The sequence below is a fragment of the Pinus tabuliformis genome, chromosome 8 (genome assembly GCF_031772625.1).
Source record: "Pinus tabuliformis cultivar Carrire ecotype Pingquan chromosome 8, CPIR1, whole genome shotgun sequence".
NCBI lineage: Eukaryota > Viridiplantae > Streptophyta > Pinopsida > Pinales > Pinaceae > Pinus > Pinus tabuliformis.
Genome location: NC_142294.1, coordinates 7,184,864 through 7,206,437, shown reverse-complemented (window position 1 = coordinate 7,206,437; position 21,574 = coordinate 7,184,864).

Below are 21,574 nucleotides of genomic sequence, written 5' to 3'. Positions count from 1 at the left end.
CTTTCTTTCTCACCAAGACAATTGGAGATCCACATGGTGATGTGCTTGGCCTTATAAACCCTTTGTCAATCAGCTCCTGTACCTACTTCTTGATCTCTGTATTCTCTAAAGCAGATAACTTGTACATTCTAATGTTAGGCAATGGAGAATCTTGCTACAAATGAATATCATGTACTATTTCCCTTTTGGGTGGTAGACCTTTAGGTTCTTGAAATAGGATATCATATTCTGAAACAACTTTTTCTAAATCAATTTTCTGTTTAGCATCACAACCTTCAAATACATTGGTTTTATCAGGGTTATTTTCCTTTACAACCATTAGTAAAAATTGCTTGCATGAGTTTACAATTCTTTTCATCTGCCCTAAGTTTATGAGAGTGTAGTTATTTTTTAGCTGATGAGCTCTTACAATATATTCTATTCCATCTTTTGTGAGTCGATACTTATTTTCAATTCTATATAAAATGGCTTTTCTATTATACAAGTAAGGACTTCCTAAAACAATACCACATATATCCAGGGGAACTATATCTAACTCAACCTCATCTACAAACGTTGACCCAAAAGCAAACCTAAGTTTACATTGTCTAGTCACTTGTAGCTTTTCTTTATCACATACCCAACCTAATGGATATGGTTTCTTGTGAGGTGTGGTTAGTAGTCCCAACTTCTTTACAATTGCCTCAGTAATCAAGTTTACTTGTGAACCACTATAAAATAAAGTATCAATCTTTTGATGCTTGGAAATAACTCTAATATGAAAAAGCTCATGTCTTTTCCTTTCATTTTCTTCACTATCAATAGATTGTGCAGAATTACTAGTAGATGCTTCAGAATTTTTACCTTTTATACTTGTGGCTATGACTGTTGTTTCATCACCTGAGTCTGCCCCAAATCTTTCTGAATAGCAGCAGCAGTCTTCTTCTTCTTACCATTGAACTTCTTGGGTTTCAACTCCGGATGCAAAGACCAGCAGTGTTCATCATCATGTCCATCCTTCTTGCAGTGAGCGCATGAAGATTTGTCTTTCTTTACATCGTTTTCCTTCCTCTCTTTCCATTTCTGCTTCCTCTTTTCCTTGTTCTTACTTGTAGTGGGTTTTGATGATCCCCCAGTCTCTGGGTTCACATTCTTGCCTCTATCCTCTAGATGTGTAGCTTGAATGGATACCTCATCTATGCTAGTGGGGTTAAACATGACAATGGTGTGCCTCAAATAGCTATGTGGAAACCATATTTGGGGATCACCTTTTGATATGCATCTTTTCATACGGATATTCACTTTTGATATGCATCTTTTCATACGGATATTCATGAAAAGGACAAACCTCCCTTGAATGTAGGTTTCCTCGATGGTGATTTCCTTGGATCCTTATATGTAACTGATATGTATCAACTTCCCTCTAATCTAGTGACTCGGATACCCCCATGGTCCCGGTGAGCTCTAAGGGTCCAGGGGAGGCACCTTATTTTATGCAGTCAATCAATAGCATAGGCGAGGGAAAGGCTACCTATTACCTATGCGAGGGAAAGGCTACCTATATACAGGTGAGGGAAAGGATGGAAGGTGAGAAAGAACACTTATATACTTCAGCAAATTTTCAGGTGAGTCTAGAGAAATGCCTAGAATTAAGGCCCTTTCTCTAAATTCCTGGGTATAGCTTTGTACACTTTTCCCCTTTAATTGGCGAAGAGTTTGCCAACTCATCATGGCTTGCTGCATATAAGCTAGTGGATAGAATTGTTTTTTAATGGAAGAAACAAATTCACTCCAGGTAGAAAGAATTTTACCATGCTTCTTCAAATCAGCTTGTGTCCTGCCTTCCCACCACACTAGGGCAATTCTTACAAGGCGAAGGCTGGCCAGCTGAATCTTTCTCCTCTCTGAATCGATGTTCTACACCCTACAATATACATCAATTTGTCTAATCCAGTTATCTAGCTTTTCTGCATTTAATTCTCCATCATATATTGGCAAATCAAATTTTACATCTAATTTAATCAAAGAGCTAGAAGGAGGTGTTGATAGAGGAGGCTCTTTCCCTTTCCCTTTGCCTTCTGAATGGCCATATAGAAGAGTTTCCTCTATTCCTTTGTCTTGTTTGGAGGTTGAAGTATCGACCTTTCTTAAATTCTTGATACATCTCTTCTACCATGGCTCTCATGGTCATGAAACTATCCATGAACTACGAGTCTGATTCCAAGGGAATTTCTTCTGCCATTTTCCTCCTAAGATAGACTCTTCCTATTTCTGGGTTAGTCTCAACCAGTTCTCCTTCTCCTAATTTGAGCTTTGACCTAGTTAGCATTCAACAATCCAGCACAAGCTTGTCTAACCTTAGCAAACCTAAAGCTCTGATACCACTTGATCTGATAATGAGATCTTAAACAATTATTAAGGTATTACAAACTCATGTGCAAGGATTTTCCTATGTTGCTTTGTTCAATGGATCGATAAGATTGCGAAATACATAGACAATGAAGAAGTTAAGGAACATACTAGACAAACACGCATAAACACAACAAGTTTAATAAGGAGTTCACCAAACACTCCTAGGCTACGTCTCCTGGTTTAGCCTTCAGTGGTGACCTCTCTATTATGTCTTCAAAAACAGAGTTTTACAAAAGTATGAGCTCAATTTGAGTCTCAACGCACAACAGATACAACAACAAGAGTTTTGCTTGAACCCCTCAAGCCTCTCTGAGTACGCAGACTCTCTTTATCACTCTTTGTCCTTGTCTTTACTCTGTCTCAGCACTGCCTGTCTTTGTTTGCTCTCTGTCTGTGTCTTTAAATCCAATCGGTGTTTTCTGTTCATTTCTCCTTCTCAAGCTCTCTGGCTTCCCGACCTCTATCCGCTCAAATCCCCCTCTGAGTATTAGCAATCATTGCTAAACGCTTTTAGGGATGGTGGCCACCTGTTCTGTAACGGAATGGGTCATCGGGCCTTTGAAATCCCCAGAAACAACGTTCTCTATGTTCACGGAGAAATACATTCAAAACTGTGAAATTCCACCAAATTTTCGTTTATCGAACTTGAAACATTATGAATCCGCCTTATAACTCCTATTGGGTTCGCCTGTATATTGACATCGCATCTCCACCGTTGATATGGGAGATCCGAATCCAACGGTTGTGGTTCATTTCGGGCAGCTCTTTCGTACGGGGGTTAATCGCCTGATAAGGGTGGTTTTCTCTCTCCTCAATCTGGACACGTCGCAGCCAATGTATGGGATCGGGCAGAGCCCGGCCCAAACCACTTACCACCTTCAGTCCTCCTGAAATCCTGCCTGTTTTGTGATTTCCTTTTATATTTGAAAATACATTAAAATGTGAAAATCCTACTCATATCGGACTTGAAATAACATACAATAGCATTAAGAAACCCTTTCGAGTCTGGTTTCATCACATCGGAACTTTATCCTTTGGGTTTCGTTTATTTAATGAAAATCGCAAATACAAATGAAAACCCTATTTTCCGGATCTCAAATTACATAAAATATCGTTTATAATGTTATCAGGTTCGGCCATCGCGAGTTATGTTTATATTGGCCCCACTCCTTTGTAATCGCCGATTGTGATATCACGATTCAACGTAGGCCATCGATCTACGTGCTTGATCGACAATCCTTTTTGACCCCGCTGATCGCAGTCGCATATACCATGTGGTCTCCACCGATAGCCTCCCTTTGCCACCACCGATTGCGATTTGCCGATCGGATCTGGACCGTTGATCGGCCAGATTCGACGACTCCGATATAAGGTTGTTTTAAGCCTCCAATAAGCCTGTTTTCATTGATTTCTTCATGTTTTTGCCTCCCAATAGTGTAATCCGACTTTTTGAAAAGTTCTTCTCATGCGATAGTTTCGAGTGTTTGAAGACTTAGAGGGTGTTTTGGATCCATTTCGGATCAAGTTATGCTCTTTTCATGATGTAGGTTGTTGCTCCAACTACTTCCCTCCAAAATTTTACCTGTAAATCGGCTTCCAATAACATTTTTCTTGCAATTTATTGTACACATTTGTTCTTTCTTTCCACTACTCCATTTTGTTGTGGAGTCCTAGCAACAGAGAGTTCCCTTTCGATTTCATATTTTGATGACTATCCCATAAGCCTTGCAATGTTTTGCTTGATGACCAAAATCCTTACAAAAGGAGAAATGACCAAGAATAATAGTTTGATACCTATTAGGATAAGATTTATTTGATGAGATATTTCTTTCAAGAAGGGGTTGCTTCTCATTTCTTGGATGAACTTTTTTCACTGCAAGGTTAGAATGATGAGATCCCTTAAGGACATCGAAAAACATTCTAGGTTTTTCTTCATGATGGACATCAGTTTCTTCCTTTGAATTGGAAGCTTTTCATGTATAGAAAGGTCTCGATTTTCCATGTAGTGTCATTTGAGAGTTGAGAATGACATCCAAGTTTTTGGAACTCTTCAAATCCTTGTCAGCTTCGTCAAAATTTCCTTTTAGAGATACAAATTTAGCTTCCAATTTTTCACACATTTCTTCCTTTCCCTTCAACTTAATGTTCAATACTTCTTATATTATTTTAGTTTCTTCCTTTTTGGTTTTGAGAGAGTTGATTTATTGAGAGAACTTTTCATTCTTATTTCTAAGTCCCTCATTTTCTTCTATGGAACTAATCAGTAATTCCTCCATATTCCCTTTTGCTTCTTCTAGACTTTCTTCTTCTTTTGGACTATCTGTTTCATATTTGAAGGTCATGAATAATACTTCACTACTTCCACCATATTCTTCTTCTTCATCAGAGTCATTATTATCATCTTTGGAGAAGAAATTCTTTTTGTTTGAGCCTTTCTTCTTGAGGGTTCTTCCTTTAGGTCAATATTCATTGTCAATGTCATCTTTAAAAGGGAAATTTCTTTAATAATGTCCTATTTTACAACATCTAAATAAAATGAGAGGTAACTTACCTTTGAGAATGGATCCTTTCTTCAACTTCTTGACAAATTTTTCCATTTCAGTATCAGAATCATCCCTGCAGAAATCACAATTCTTTCCCTTTCTTGATGTGTTGGATGCTTTGAATGCAGCGTCCTTATGAGTTCAATTTCCTAACCTCATGTTGTATGTTGTGAGAATTTCATGAAGTTAATCCATTGATAGAGACTGTAATTCTTTTAGTTCTTTTATGGCACAAACTTTAGCATCAAATTGTTCTAGAAGAGATCTCAAAACTTTTTGAACAATTGTCTTTCCTTCAACAACTTCACCCATCCCTTTGAGACAGTTGACTAGCTCATCTACTCGAAGAAAATAAGCAGCAATATCTTCTTCATCATTCATGTTGAGACTTTCAAATTTCTTTCTATATGTTTTAAGCTTTGCCTTTTTTACCTTGTCATCTCCTTCATAGATATGGACGAGCTTGTCCCACATTTCCTTAGCTATTTTAATGCTTATAACTTTGGTGAATTTTGAATCCGATTAACCACTTTCTATAGAATTCAAGGCCTTTGCATTTTCCAAATATTGTTTCTTCCTATCTGGATCTATTGGCAGAGGAGATGGGATCTTTTATCCATCTGTAACAGATTGCCAAACTTTGACTCTAAAAAACATTAAGTACTACTCCATTCTAACCTTCTAGAAGGCACAATTTGTTCCATCAAATTAGGGGACCTTTCCATATTTACTGGCCATTGTGATTCAAGAATATTCTTCTAGTTGTTGGCATGATCTTAAAGAGGATGGCTTTAATACCAATTCTTGGAAATATTGAGAAGGGGGATGAATCAATATTTATTTTAATTGTTATATTATGCCAAATAATTTTTTTATCACAAGTGTAACCAAAACGCAAAAAATGAAACAATAATGATTTTATTGATGAAGATAGTGAGGACTCCATTCCTCTTTTTCATAAAATCAAGCTCCAACTTGTACAATAAAATCTCTTAGTTTTTCAAGGCTCCAACATTGAACAAATCCAAGCTCCAACTTGATCAAAATGAGGACTCCAATCCTCTCAACAAATCCAAGCTCCAACTTGGTTAACTCAAAACTTTACAAGAAATACTTACTTCAAAAAGCTCCAAAGATATCTTCAACAATTTTTCAAAGGTGTCTTCAACAATGCTTTAAAGGTGCTCCAAGGATGTCCTTAATAATGCTTCAAAGATATCTTAATAGTGCTCCAAAGATGCTCCAAGGGTGTCTTCAATAATTCCTCAAAGATATCTGAATAGTGCTCAAACAATGCTTTAAGAATGTCTTATTCAAGAGGTCAAAGTTGGCTCGAATCTCTGCATCAAAAAAGGAACCAAATTCAGCGTCCAAAAAAGCCCAATGTCTACTTTCAAAGGGGGACAAGGTTGTTAGATTTTGTAGCATCGGATGTGTTCTAGCTACGAAATTTGGTGGAGAGGATAGAATGCATGAGATATCCATAACCCATAAATCGTTTCTGGAAATTCCACCTAGAGATGACTTAATTAGATTATTAGCCTATTTTTTAATGTTTCCTAAGTCTAAACTTAGGAAAAATGGTTAAGCAATCTTAATTAATTATGTCAAGGTGAGAATAGTAAAGAAATTCACACAGATCGACTTCAAGATGATCATATCCCTTGATTAAGTTTTAATCTTGGTCGTTAGTACTCCAACAGAGGATTATAAGAGGAAGTCGATGGCACTTGGAGAACACACTTCAACAGTTCGATTTCCTTGGAAGATCAATTTCCAGAGAGTGGAAATAGTTTTTGGAGAGCCAAATATCAAAGAAAAGATAGTGAGGGGTAGGGATAGTGATCGAAGGAAGTTTTCCAGATCCGGAGAGGTAGCAGCAACTAACAAAAGTGATCCACACAGAAGCATCACAGGGACTACACAGTAGCTGAAGCAGAGTAGTTCGACTTAGCTGGAGAGGAAGTTGATTCGGCTTCCAAAGGCCGAGAAAGTCTCCCTGAGAGCCAGAGAGTCACTTACAGAAGCAAAGATATGATAGACAACTTGTTTAGTGGTAGATTCGAGATATACGTGTGAGAGGCAATGCAAGGACTGCACAGAGGGCCTACGTTGGGGTTTGGATGACCATATTTTCTAGAGGAGTCAGTGTCGAGATTACTTTTGGGATGAGAGAATTTTCTCTCTAATAATTTCTGTCAAATACTTTTTCTTTGGATTTTCAGCTGGGCATCCATAGATTGTACTCAGAATTTCACTGTTGCATAATAATAAAAGCCTTAGTTGTTGCACCGGTTTTCCCAAGTTGGTTTTTTTCGGGGACTTTTCTCCAAAAATAATTGTGTCATATTTTTATGTGTGTGTGGTAGATTTTCTTAGTTTCTAGCACTATTTATTTCCACAATGTTATTTTTGAAGTTTGCAATAGTGAATTATCTGTTGTTTGTATGGTCACACAAATTGTTAATTAATTTATAGTTAGAAGAATAATTTATAGTCGTTGCAATAAAATTTCGTAGCGAAATTTTTTGAGCTGCAGAATAATTTTGTAGCACCGAATTTTTCACATGGTATTAGAGTGTGAGTGATCATCCGAGAAACTCAAAAGCAGAGAAGGGAATTTCGTTTTTCAGTGGGAATAGCAAGCCGAAATTCCTAGAGGTTGCACAATTCATTGACAAGCAGGTTGAATTGTTAGGGAACTTAAATTCGATTTTCAGTAGCAGGTTGGCAAAAAATTTGAGTTGTCCAGGATAGTGATTCTGACAGTCAAAGGGAGTAGCAACAACTTAGATTTTCACTAAGAATATTTCTTGGTTGGGCGCAGAGGGTTTTGCAGCAGCAGAATTAGTGTCAGGTGGAAGAGAAATTGCACACACTAAGGGAGATTTCTCTCAGAGGGTTTCTAGCCAAGAAATATGATTTTCATAGTCACATATTGGTAGTAGTATCTAGCAGATATGCGCATTCCATAAGGGAGTACGAGTAACAGAGCAATAGTCAAGCAGAGGAAGAGGGAGTTTCCATATCAGATCCAGATATGGCCACAGCAGGGCTTAGAGATTAGGATAAGTTGGATGGAGCTTCCAACTATGTCATCTAGAAGGCTAGGATGACCTTCCTTCTAGATGAATATGGCTTGAAATCCTATATAGATAATTTGGTATAAATTTCCCAGGATGCGAATCAAATCAAATAAGATAGGAAGGAGATGGAAAGGGTGAAGCAGTTGATCTTGGATGGAGTTTGAGATCATATAGTATCAAATTTGGCAGAAAAAGCTAAAGCCATAGAAATGTGGGTAGCTCCCTCCACGCTATATCAGAGTTCTTCCAAGCAGAGGAAGGTGTTCCTGAAACAAAAGTTGAGATGCATCAAGATGCAGAAGAGGGAAGGCATAAATCCCTTCCTTACCATGATTCAGGAGGTCTAGGATCATCTTGCAGTTGTTGGGGTAGCGCATCAACCATTAAAGCTAGTATAGTTTTCACTAAACAATGTCTTGGAGGATTCACAAGTCTTTGTCCAAAGTATATTGGGCAGAGACACACTACCTAGATGGGACAGGATATGGACCAATTTTCAACAGGAGGAAATGAGGCAATATTTTCTTAAGATCTCCATCAGCAACAACAGTAGCAATGGATCGAAGGGTGTGAAGGAGGAGGATAATGTGGCCCTAGCATCAAAGGGTCTTGATCAGGGGCAGGGGGAGTAGAAGAAGAAGAAGAAGGACATGTCAAAGTTCAAGTGCTTCAGGTGTTGTGAGATTGGTCACTATTGCATGTAGTTTCCTTAGAAGAGGAAGGACAAGCAGGAGAAGCAGGATCAACAGGTAGCATCCATGGAAATACAGAAGCTTTTCACTAGGATGGAGGAAGAGTTTGCTTCGTTTGCAGATATACCTCCAGGAAGGTGGGGTGATTTGGTGTTGTAGCCCCAGATAGTTGCAGTTAGTGGGTAGGGTTCTTGAGGAGCCCACCTCATGGATCATTACTTGGTTACGGGGGGGCCACAGTATTCAGTAGCATGATGGATCAGTGGCAGTTGATGCAGTCAGTACCAGAGTAATAGTTGTAGACTAGTAGCAGTCAAATGTTGAGGAGCACAGTGCAGTGTTGACAGCAGAGCATGTGGCTCAATGCAGAGTTAGAAGCAATGGATATTCTTCAATGATCATGCAAAGGCTACTAGCCGTCAAGCCTCAGGAGACAAATGCATCATACCAAAATAAGATGTTTCAATATTTTGGATGCTTCTAAGTTGAAGTTGTTGCATTTGCAACAACAATAGATGAGAGGGAGTTGCAGTGCAAATGAAGGGTTAGTAGCAGCATGGTACTGTCAGCAGCAGCCAAACACCAGCAGCATGACAGAAGATGATTCAAAGACAGAGTGTTGTGGCAGGATGTGCAATACTAAAACATAGTCCTTGCTAAGAGGGAGTGTTATTTTTTGTAGCATCAGATATGTTCTAGCCACGAATTTGGTGGAGATGCTAGAATGCATGAGACCTCCATAACCCTAAAATCGTTTTTGGAAATTCCACCTACAGATGACTTAATAGATTATTAACCAATTTTTTAATGTTTCATAAGTCTAAACTTAGGAAAACTGGTTTATTAATCATAATTAATTAATTCAAGATGAGATTAGCCTAGAAACTCGCATTGATCGACTTCAAGATGATACAACCCTTAATTAAGTTTTAATCTTGGTCGTTGGTGCTCCAAAAGAGGATTATAAGAAGAAGTCGATGGGCACTTGGAGAACATACTTTAGCGGTTTGATTTCCTTCATAGATCGATTTCCAGAGAGCAGCAGCAATTTCCAAAGAACTAGAGATCGAAGCAGAAACATTGAGGGGCAGGGAAAGTGATCTAGATGAATTTTTCCAAATCTGAAGAGGCAGCAGCAAGTGATAGAAGAGATCTATGCAAAATTAGCGCAGGTACTGTGCAATAGTTGAAGTAGAGCAGTTCGATTTAGTTGGAGAGGAAGTTGATTCAACTTCCAGAGGTCAGGAAAGTCTTCCTGAGGGCCGCAAAGTCACTTCCAGCAACAGAGACAAGATATATAGTATGTTCAGAGGCAGATTTGAGCCACACGTGTGAGAGGCAGCACAAGGACTACACAAAGTGTTGGAAATAATACTGAGAGGGGGGGTGAATCAGTATTATCAAGTTCTTTTAACAAATCTTCCTTATTTATACTTTGAATTATTTTTGCATATCAGTACCATGAAATAATGAGCATGAACAAGAAAAACAGATAGTCACACCAAAGAACACCAGATATAAGGTGGAAACCCAATGTGGGTGAAAACCACCTGTTGCAATATGTCTCTATCTTCTTTCAAATTAGAAACTCCTTTTACAGTGATTTTGTACTGGTGCGGTCCTTTACCAGTACACAGGCTGCAACCTGCAGAGAGCTACAACTCTCTCTCGTTTTCTAGTCTTTCCTGGAAGGGAGCTACAACCCCCTACTTCTTTTCTTACAAGGACCACTTTTCATAAATTTTCAAACTAGATCCATAAGCATCAAATGATCATCAAGTACATGTAAATTACACAGTCAACTGCAGCAACCAGATCATCAATAACAGAACTACACCCAAAACACCTTATCAACAGAAAAATTCAGTCAACATAAGATCTTAAGACAGATACGCAGTTTTTCTTTCTCTGGCCTACGTCGCTACGCACTTCACCTTTTGCTTCCCTGCCTATACCCGCAGAGAGCCTTCTGCTACACGGCGTACCCACGCACTTCTTCTTCAATCGCGCTGCGTACTGTTACTGTAGGTATGCACCCAGAGACACTATCGTGCCGCATACTGCTACTGAAGCCACACACTCATAGATATTATCACGCCGCGTACTTTTATTGTGCGTACGCACCTGAACCTCTGTCGCGTTGCGTACCCACGCAGCTCTCCTGTTTCTCCTCTGCGTACCCACGCAGTTCTGCTTCTTCTGCTCTGCGTACCCACGCACTTGCACCGTTAATCACCTGCGTACTTCTGATTAGGGCCGAATTGGCAGTTCACCAGTGTGCCACAGTTAGTCGGATGCCCAGATCTGATCATGCGCTCGAGAGATCACCCTTCACAGATTCGCTTTCAACTTCACTTTCATATAGATCAAGCTTTTAAGACAATAACCCAATATTTCAGATCTTAAGATATTCAATTTCAAAAGATACTTAGCCAAGTGATTTTCTTTGCTTTATATAGGCAAGCTCCTCCTAAATTCATGGATCAATACCATAGATAACCAATACTAGGGGCCCAAAAACATGGGGCTCAATAATAATAATAATATAAAACAATACCACGGGCCAAAACCATAGAATCAAGAGCGGCGGGCTAAATACCACGGGCCAAACATAGGAAACCCCACGTGAACGCACTTCTTTGCCTTGAAGTAAGTGAAACTGGGGGTACGCACCTCCTGAACGGGTGACCTGCGTGTCTGGCCGCGGTCCCTTCACGGTGTACCTGCGTGTATGCATCTTCTGAACTGTTCTCCTGCGTACTTCTTAATTTTCAACATTTTGAGAGCCTGATCAGAGCATTGCCACGGGTGTTGCCATCAAGTACAACATCTGTAACATAGAGCCATACCAAAATCATAATGCCAACACAAAGGGCCTACGTTGGGGTTTAGACGGCTATATTTTCTAGAGGAACCCGTGTCGGGATTGCTTGTGGGGTGAGAGTATTTTCTCTCTGATTATTTTTGTCAGATACTTTTTATTTTGATTTCCAATTGGGAATCCATATATTATACTCATAATTTCACTATTGCATGCTAATAAAACCCTTATTTGTTGCACCAGTTTTCCTAAGTTGGGTTTTTACAGGGACTTTTGTCCAAAAATAACTCTGTCATATTTTTATGTGTGTGTGTTGGATTTTCTCAGCTTCTAGTGCTATTTATTTCTCTAGTTTTAATTATGAAGGTTGCAGTAGTGAATTATTTGTTTTTTGTATGGACGAACAAACTATTAATTAATTTATAGTTAGAAGAATAATTTCCAGTCGTTGCCATAAAATTTCGTAGCAAAATTTTCTGACTGGCAGAATAATTTCGTAGTGCTGAAATTTTCACAAAGATATACTTCAAGGAGAGCCAAAGTATATTCAAGATAAGGTCAAGGTCTATTACAATAATTCCCTAGTTTCAAGGCCTAATTTTGGTCCAAAAAGATCCAAAAGCTTCAGGGGACAAGGTCTATTTTAGGCCAAAATCTTCAACCAAACCAAATCTACAACTCACCACAAAATAAGTAAAGGTATTATCTAATGTATATGCCTAGATATAATACAAAAGAGGGTGGAAATATGATCCAAAAAGGCTCTGAATTCTATTCCCAAGAGAGGTCGAGGTCTACTCCGAAGAAAGTTTGAGGTCTACTCCGAGATAAGGTTGAGGTCTGCTCCTAAAAAAGATCCCAATATGCCATGAAAAACACAGAAGGATACAACCAAAAAACCCAAAAGAACCTTGTATTTATTCCTTACTTATGTTGAGAAATCAATGCTAGTATGTTTTAGGGTTTGATTCCTCTTTCTTAATAATTACTTGTGAATTATGTTGGCCTCTTTTACTTTTATTTAGTTTATCTTTCATCAAGCAATTACCAAATTATATGTGTATGAAGATCACAAGAACAAGAGACACAAGATGAGATGCATAGCCAGGACAAAACCCCTATAAGGGGAAAACCCAGTCAAGATCTCTTCCTTCAGTAGATTCGAATCAATATGAGGCACTTCTAGACTTCTAGACCTAGACAAATACCTCTTCCAAGCACCAAGTCAGCCCTTCCTCCTCGTAGATGTCCTTTTCTCGTTCTTCCAAGTGTCAATGCTTCAAGGTGCAGCTTCAGATCAAAATTTCAACCCCGGCTGTAGACTTTTAGCCCCACAGCTTCAGAACTTTGGCCTTGCAAAAGAAACAAAGTTTCAGCCCTAGCTTCAGCACAATATATTCACACGTGTGAGAGAAAGGTAGCCCAAAAACTTGATTTTCTTCTTCTTATCTTCTTTCCTTCTTTTCCAGCAACTTCACACTCTTTTCCAGCTACTGCTTCTTAGATATCCAACTTGTTGATAATGCTCTCCAAATTAAGTCAATTTTCTCAATATATAGGCTTATTGTGATGTCGAGTTGCCCTAATCCAGGCCAACTTTTTCAGGGCAGTGCCAACTTGGTGTGGAGGTGACAAATTATCTTTTTGACTAAAAAATAATTATTTTTACATGATACAAAAGCCCAAGAAGGGTCTAATGATAATGACAATGATTCTAAGGACTCAAGACAAAACCTATAAGACATCAATGGGGGATTTGACCTAGAAAACATTTACCCAAGCATGAAACCCATGATTTAATAATTCAGTTTCTTTAATAATAGATTTTCTTTTGACAACTATAATTATGAATACTGAAGCTATTACATTCTTCAACACTCCCTCTTAACTAGGGAGGTATTCATAATTACATATACATAAAAGTACATGGAAGATTTAAAAATTATCTTGAACTACGAAGAGTTATAGCACACTCAGTGTTGCAGACTAGATCCCTTATCACGGTAATCTAACCGGGTGGGACTAAGATCGACTCAAGCTTTCAGCCATTCTAGGTACCACTAGGCTTACTTACTAACCATCATCGAGGGATCTAGGTCTGTATCCAAGGTCAGAGCTCCAAGACCAATGCCACCCTCCCTCTTCGGGTTCTAGACATCAACATAAAGGCCAACTAGATGTCCTCTCAAGCATCTTCCATTAGATCCTTCAACTCTCCCTATCAAACTAGATATATCCATTTTTCCAAGCATGATTTCAGAGCATTTAATATTCTTGTGGAGAGATTTTACCTGTACAAACAAAAACCCCAATCAATAATAAACTTTCAAATATACAAGTAAGCACAAAACTTCAAAGTCCTCAATTATTTGGATGTTTCTAATATCATCATCAAGTTATCTGTATTCAATTTGTCGGAAGATTTCTTCTTTCTTTTCATTTTTTAGTGGAACCAATTCATTGTCCAATTTATTCTTCAATGTATCTATCATGATTATCATAATATTCCTTCCCTCTCAACTGGGGAGATCTATTCTTTCTTCTATCCAGGCTCCCTATTAACTTAGGGAGATCAACCACTTCCTTCTTTTATAACATTGGAGAACCTTTCATGGCTTCATTCCTTGATCATAATTATTCATGTGCTTCCTTCATCATGCTTATACGAACATCTTTATTATCTTGAAGATTATGTACCTGCAAAACTTTAATAACAAGTGAAAATATACAGAAGCATGAAGTTAGTTATATCAAAATCATGTCAATACTATAATGGAAGCATTAGACTTTGGATATTAAATAGCTAAACCTAGTTAGGTTCATGAGACACATATTTTTACATGCTAGACATCAACTTCTTGCTAGGTTTTTATCATAAACCCTAGACTTCATCATCAAGACTTCGAGCAACTCAATCAAGATATCAGTCTCATTATAGCTAGGGCCTCAATATTACTTTTAGATATATATGATAGATTCTACCATGACTTAATGTAAACCCTAGATTCCATCTTCGAGACACAAAGCCTTAGATATCAATGACTCGATAAAAATCCAATCATAGTATTATCTAAGGTTTCAACAATATGCTCTTACATGACAAACTTTTACTAGGGTTTATTGCAAATCCTAAACTATATCATACTGAAAACAACATCGTATCCTAGAATATCAATTTCAACTAGAGCTTTTACAGACCCTAAGTTTTACAAACTAAAACATGAGCATTAATAATTAGGACAACATACTCACATATACATATCTGTGATTCATTTCACATAAATATCTACTAGGTAAACCCAAGACACAAACATCAATACATCGAAGTTAACAATTTCATTTAGACTAGGGTTTCAATCATATAGATGGATATACACCTAGGGTTTCATTCCTAGGACCTCATTTTTAGCTAATACGAGGGACTTGCTTATAAACCCTAATTTACCAAACCCTAAATATATAGGGTTTCAATACATAAATTAGACATTAACAACAAACCCTAAAGGACTAGGGTTTCTATCATAACAATACTAAACCCCTAAACATAAAAATGAATAGGTTTTCTAGATTTCATTAACAACCCTAAGTAGACTAGGGTTTCATAATCAATATTGGCATACCCTTAGGTTAGGGTTTTACAGTGAACCTTTTAGGGTTCCATAAGAATGATCATATGATAATATAATGAGGGTATATTCAATCTAATGATTAATCACCCTAATAAGAATCTTTACGATTCAAAACCCTAGAAATAGCGATGTCAATATGTAAAATAAATTTTAAAAGAAGAATGAGCATACCTTTTACATGAAGAGAACTTTATAACAAATCTTATAGCTTGAGACACACCTTGAGTTGTTCCTTAACAAAATTTGTAAGACATTAATTTTGAAGGGCTTCCTTTGCTACATAGCTTATTCCATGCTTCAAGTCTATCCTATGAAGTCTTCTCCATAACTTCTGTGTATTTTGCAATATTTCCTACTAAGGAAAATACAAAGATAAAGTTATTAGCATATAGTTAAAACAAATCTTGATATGAGAGGGAAACCAAACATAAAAAAGGAAATAAAGAACAAGATACTTATCTTTTGGTAAAAAAATTTATGCATTCTTCAATGGTTATATTCTTCCTTTTAGCAATTCCATTCTACTCAAGGTTATAGGGAACAATGAGCTCCTTCTTACTACTTGCTTCTTTACAATATGCAATCAATTCTTTTGAATTATATTATGTTCTATTGTTGGATATCAAAGTGTTTTATCTCTCTTTCAGTTAAGGTCTCCACTTTGGATCTAAATTCCATGAACTTTTCAAATACTTCGTCCTTTTCCTTAAGAAGATAAAGCCATGTCTTTCTAGAGTGATCATCAATGAAGTTCACATAAAGATGGCCTCCAAGAGATTTGATGGAAATTGACCCACACATCATAATGAATGAGGTCTAATATTTCTTTATACATTGTGTCACTGCTTATAAAAGGATTCCTTGTATTCTTTCCCAGAGCACATCCCTTCCTTCACGATCTTCTTTGATATTGAGGATGCCATTTACCATTTGACTAAGTGATGGAATTATCTTGTAGTGTATATTCCCAAATATTCTATGCCATAATTCGATAGGATTGATCTCCATGGGAATTAGGCTTGAGGATATGGTGTTATAACTCTATATAGTCTTCCTTTACGAACTCCAATAACTTTTGACTTATCAATGCTTCAATTTTTTCCCAAACCAGAACTTTACCATATACAAAGGCAACCCTATCTCCTTTATCTTCTAAACAAGAAATTGAAAGTAAATTCTTTTTTTCTTAACCTGTAACATAGAGTATACTATTAAGGTGTAGCTTTTCTCCATTTTCTAGCTTCAATGTTGTAGATCCAAGGCCTTTGACTGCATAATTGTTGTTGTCTCCTAACTCCATTGCATGAGATGATGGTTCCTTCAATAGAGTATTAAGTTGTCCACTTTCTCTAGTCATATGTCTTGATGCTCCACTATCAATGATCCATACATTGTCATCATGAATTGTACCTGTAAGTGCAGCCAAGAATCCGTCACTCTTGACTCTCTTAAATAGATTGTAGATGATCCTTCCAATCCAACTTTCTACAATTCTCACAATATTGATTCCCATCTTCAAGAAACTTGCCATTGAGGGAGTAACATTTTCTGCCAAAATTTCTTTTCCTTCAAGTAATTTCCAACAAAGTGATCTTAAACCTTCTTTGACCTTAGCTCTGATACCATGTTAAGAAATCAATGCTAGTAGGTTTTAGGGTTTGATTCATCTTTCTTGATAGTTACTGTGAATTATGTTGACCTCTTTTAATTTATTTAGTTTATCTTTCATCAAGAAATTACCAAATTATATGTGTATGAAGATCACAAGATGTAGGCACACAGCGAGGGAAAAACCCCTATAAGGGGAAAACCTAGTCAAGAACTCTTCCTTCAGTAGATTCAAATCAATATGAGACACTTCCAGACTTTTAGACCTAGACAAAGACCTCATCCAATCACCAAGTCAACCCTTTCTCCTTGTAGATGTCATTTTCTCAGCTTTCCAAGTGTTAACGCTTCAAGGTGCAGCTTCATATCAGAATTTCAGCCCCAACAGCAAATTTTTGGCCCCCAAAATTCAGCCCAGTATCTTCGCACGTGTGAGAGAAAGGTAGCCCAAAACCCGATTTTCTTCTTCCTAGCATCTTTCCTTATTCTCTAGTAACTTCACACTCTTTTCCAACTACTGCTTCTTAGAGATTGAACTATTTGATAATGCTCTCCAAATGAAGTTGATTTGCTCAACATATAGGCTTCTTATGAGGTCGAATTGCCCTAATCTAGGCTGACGTGTTGAGGGTAGGGCCGACTTGGTGTGGAGGTGAAAAATTATATTTCTGAGTCAAAAATATTTCTTTTACATAATACAAAAGCCCAAGAATGGTCTAATGATAATGGAAATAACTCTAATGAGTCAACACAAAACCTAGACGCCCTCAATGGGGTCTTTGACCTAGAAAATATTGACCCAAGTATGAAACCCATGCTTTAATAAGTCATTTTCTCTAATAATAAATTTTCTTTTGACAAGTACAATTATGAAGACCGAAATTAGTTACGTTCTTCAACAACTTCAGCTCCTAAGTTCATGAGTTGTGAACCTTTTCTTCTTCTACCTCAAGTCTGAATTCCTTCAATGAATGCTTGGTCGAGTTGGATGACCGAAGTGAAGTGGAGGAGAAATTATGCCAATTTATAGTAATTCATTCATGTTTGAATAGACATGTCTTTTGGGAGAGGGGTTGACTTATGCTCATGTAGGCCGACTTGTAGAGGAGATCAAAAAATGTTTTCTCCACTTAAATTTTTCATTTCTCCTCATCGGAGAGGAGTGAGGAGGAATGGTATAGCTTATTGGAAAGGGCTTGGAGTCCTCTACAAGCCTAAGTGATTATATTCTTGATTTGGTGTCTCCTTTGACCTCGATAAAAAATATTTTTCCAACACATACACACAAAAACATATATGACCAAAATTGGAAAAATTTACTATAATATAAAACCTATGACTAAGGTCGATAGGGATAAGTATAATAAAAGAGACAATTAATGTTCTACTCCCAAGGGTAGATTAAAAAAAATATTCTTCTTCTAACTAAACCAAAAAATTCCCTTTTTGACCCAAACACATGGCTATGGAATGTCTTGGTAATGCTCATGTCCATCTACTATTAATAGCCCCATTTTTTATATATATTAAGATTGGCTTGGATGTACACCTACTCATTGTTGGCACGCAAGACATGGAACCATTGCACCAATTCAAACCTTCTTTTGAGGGTTCTAATTTAAAAGATAATCTACGACAACTTTGTTATCCTTTGGATTTGTCCCATGAATCATATGTCTGCTGATAATCATGGAGTCCCCAAATACCAATAACTTGTGTATGACCCATTGTTGTGCCAATAACAAACCTTGTAACATAACATATGCTTCCCCCTGGTTGTTTATCATATGATCAAGGTTCCGTGTAAGACTATACTCTAAATCTCTACCAAGCAAGAAATAAGTCACCCCCTCTTTCCCTTGGCCCTTAGCGCCCTACTTCACCTAACTTAAGTTAATATAAAATGAAAATAAAAATATTAATTATCAATTTAAAAAAAATAGACTTAAGATTTAATTTAACCCTTTACAAAACTTATTAACTAAAAGCTTAGTTATTTCATTAAAAAAAACAATTTAATTCATCGAATAAATATTTAACATTAAATAATTTAAAAAAAATGTCATCACAATGCAATAACATTTTTTTTTATATCAAACCTTTATATTAATTCTTGAACAGATTACATCGTGTAGAGATCATATGCAAAAAAACTAGGGCCTCACTCAATTATCCAAAAAAAATAATATAACGTACTCGCCTCATTATCCATGAACATTAATAGGATCCTAAGCAATATTACCACCCTTACCAGGACGATGGAAAGTGTCATGAACATGTGATTCCATGTGTTTCGTACGACCCTCTAAGTTTTCCATTCTTTCCTAAATCTTCTTATGGCGTCTATGGTGGGAGTCTTGATAGTCTAGGATATGCCACTAATTGTGTTAGATACCATTGAGGAAACTGATTACTTCATTCTGATCATTGTGGTTATTTTGAGCTTGTCGATCAACCACCACTTGAACAAGCTAAATTTGATCTTCCAAGGAGTCAAACGAGAGTGGAAAATCCACTCACCCTAACAGCCCCATAAAAGTTCATGTAAAAAAAATATAAGACCAAGGCCATGGGAAACATATTCCAAGTTGAATGGTAGGCAAAACATCCTAGTGGGTGTTTATTTCGGTTATTAAGGCTAAGAAAATTGGCAAAGGAAATGGAAAAGGCTTTGGAAAGGAAGGAGGCATTAATTGGCATTTTATTTATGAAAATAATGGAAATTAGGAGAAAAGGAAGGTGAAAGGTCACAAGTTGCATGTGAGGAAGAAAATGAAGGAAAAATAATGGAAATTGAGAAGATAAAGGCCTCATTAATAAAAAGGCTTCTGAGGATCAGTTGGTAACCTTTGTCAATTCATTTTTGGAGTTCTCTCTATCTCTCTCACTCTTGGACACTTAGATTTTTCTTGGAACGCTTCATCATTGGATCCAGAAAAGGCAAAGCAGGCAAAGGAAAGCAAGGATCAAGCAAGGAAGAGTAGGATCTAGCAGCTACAACGAGATTATTTTCAAGTATCGATTTGCATGTGTAATTTCCTTGCTAGTTTTGGCATGCATGGTTAAGCATGTGTGTTATTGGTTCTCTTGTTGTCATTGGCATGGATTTTGATAGGTGTGACAGTGTTTTTCAGCCTAGCCTTTCCATTTCTGGATATCCTTATGGTGATGGGTTTTCATGTTTTGGTAGATCTAAATTGTCGGATGGATTCGACGCTGAGTGAGGTGGATATCTGAAAGGAAGAACAAATGGCCTAATGATCCCTGAACCAGACTACGAATTGTGGTAAAGCCATGACCTAGTAAACCCCGAACCAGATTGTGGGTTCCAGTAAAGATGAATTTGTGATGCCTCAGTGGGCCTAAGAATCCTCAACCGGTGAATGGAAAGATATACAATAAATCCTAGAGGTGGGTGCCCTTGATCATGCCTAGGAATCCTTGGCCGATAAATCGTAGGATATACGGTAGAGCCTGGAGGGTGGTGTCTCGATCATGGCCTATTGATCCCAGAATCAGACTATGGATTGCAGTAAAGCTGAGGAAATAGTAAAATTCCTCAAGGTGTAGGTGGAGAAATCCGATGGCATCCATGCTCATTTAGTTTTTTTTCCATTATGAGTCCCACATTCATGCTTGGAATATGGCACGGGGGTGATTAGCTGAAAGAAAGATTTGGTTCATCCAATCTATGGTCGGGTGGTTTGTGGAAGTCCCAAACCTAGTTAACTTTTGCATTCATTAATAAGAGTTCCTTCTCCTTGGTATTTCATGTGTAAATGTATTGGTTTATATGTGGATTCTAGGGATGTTGTATCCTTATTATTTTTGTTGTTTATATGTTGGTTATGAGTATGTTTTATGATAGTAATGGTGTATGGATCTCATCATGTTTTGATTTTTAAATGAATGAATATATGATCTAATAGATGATAATGCAGCTAATATGATAAGGCATCGATGCTTCTTAGTGATTCTCATATAAGTATGAGACCACTATGCTCAGATATGTTGTTATGACCTGTAGAATGTATATTTGTGAAATGTTTGATGAAAACATTGTCATGGATAGTATGGGTCCAATCAAGTCTTTGTTGAAGTATTTGCATTTGTATCATTTTTGGAATGTTATTTTTCATTTCTAAAAGTTTCATGAAGTTTTGGGCAGTCGCCTGAGACATGGCCCTGAAAAAGTGGCACAGAATTTGGGGTCACAAGCTTAGAACTAGCTGAAAATTACCCCATTCTCTTCCATGCCCATGCTGTGAGAGCGAATAGATGCCTCAGTCACATGCATGCCCATGTCATGGGAGTGACTAAGGCTCTAGGGTAGTGAAGTGTCAAGTTTTCTCAAGGGTTGATCACCTAGAAGGGTTGGTTGGCTCTTATAGGTTCTGTGACATGTGTAGAAGGTCATATTGGTTGTGTTGTGTCGATTCCACTTCCTTAACTGTACATGGGGAGTTGAATCAAATTGTAGTAGCCTCTCATCACATGTTTACCCTAGTGGACCAGTTAACTTGGGTAAATGTGGGAGGAGGGTGTTACAAAGTGGTATCAGAGCATGGTTTGGCACTTGGACTAGATGGGCGGAACGTGTTTGTCATGCATGCATGTAGGATGTGTTAGCGCTTGAAATTTCACCTCAGGCTGAGAAAGGTAAACCTCAAGGAACCATCAAACCATTTAGCCTCGTAGCTAGCCCTACGGGGCAGGAGAAGGCTCTCTCCGGTCTATCTCGGTAAAATCTTCAATAGATGAGATGAACAATAAGGTAACATTGATATTAGGCTAGTAAACTGAT